Source organism: Hermetia illucens, chromosome 4 (assembly GCF_905115235.1).
Source record: "Hermetia illucens chromosome 4, iHerIll2.2.curated.20191125, whole genome shotgun sequence".
Classification (NCBI taxonomy): domain Eukaryota; kingdom Metazoa; phylum Arthropoda; class Insecta; order Diptera; family Stratiomyidae; genus Hermetia; species Hermetia illucens.
Genome location: NC_051852.1, coordinates 38,457,449 through 38,458,519, shown reverse-complemented (window position 1 = coordinate 38,458,519; position 1,071 = coordinate 38,457,449). Strand labels below are relative to the sequence as shown.

General features: G+C 41.3%; 1 non-coding gene across 1 annotated transcript; it reads right to left on the bottom strand.

The window, feature by feature from the left end:
• Window positions 1-774: 774 nt before the first annotated feature.
• On the bottom strand, window positions 775-846 carry Trnaa-ugc. The gene has a single exon. It is a non-coding gene; the product is annotated as a tRNA-Ala (tRNA).
• Between the last annotated feature and the right edge of the window lie 225 nt (window positions 847-1,071).

The following is a 1,071-nucleotide window of genomic DNA, read 5'->3' as shown; positions in this document are numbered from 1 at the left end:
AGGGTTCCCGATTTGTTTTTCCTAGTTGAAGAGTTTTCGGACCTCTGCCCTCATACCGGCTGAGTTTTTATTCCGCCAGTTCTCTTGGTGGGGTAATCCTTTCAACCGGATATTTGGTCTTATGTGAGCATACGATGACTTTGTTCAAGTCTGTTATTGTTGTTTCCAATTCAAATTCGTTTTCCAGTCCGCCTCTAGATGACCCTTTATGTTGCTTTGCCTTGCTGTTACCTTTTATTTCAGAAATAATCCGTCCATCTCATCCGACACGCTGTTAGTATACCTCCACGGCGCAAATACAGGACCAGGGCCAAAATGCCAAGTGCATTCACTTCTTCATTAACATTTTAAGACTGCGTCCCCTTCCACCGTTGGTGTTCTCCGATGCACAGGTCTTTGGCATTCATTTTTGAAATACAGCGGCATCTTGGCCCAGGGGTCCACATGCTGTGTTTCGGATTCAGTTTATGTATCGTTACAGTGTCCCGTCCTTTATTTTTGACCCATCTGAATCAATTTAGTTTCTCATTCTCATTCCAATCCTCCCTAGTTATTGATGTTTTGACATTGGAGAGGAGGCAGAGTTTTGTTAACATGAGATCAATACACACAACTTTTACAGTTTTCTAATAATAAAAATACTGATTTTATCATTGTAATATTTTATATTGTAATATTGGCTTAATATCTTGGGTAGTAAGACTAGCAGTTCTTCTAAAATAAAAGTCACATTGTGGTGATGATACGACATACAGATCCTGGGGCAAAAAGTTCTGGAGATGCCGGGGATCGAACCCGGGGCCTTTCACATGCAAAGCGAACGCTCTACCACTGAGCTACATCCCCATGTCGTACATGTAGAACTATATATGCATGAGCTAAAGTATTAAACAATCTTTAAGTTCTTCCCTGGTTCCCTGGTTAACAATTATACTGGTTAGGACACAAGGAATAGGATATCAACTTCTCAATTATGCGCTCCTCAGAGAAAGAGGTCACACTCATTAGCCTGTGGGTTTTGATCCGAGATGTGTCTGGTTTGGTTTTGCTATGAGGCCACTCTAATTTGCT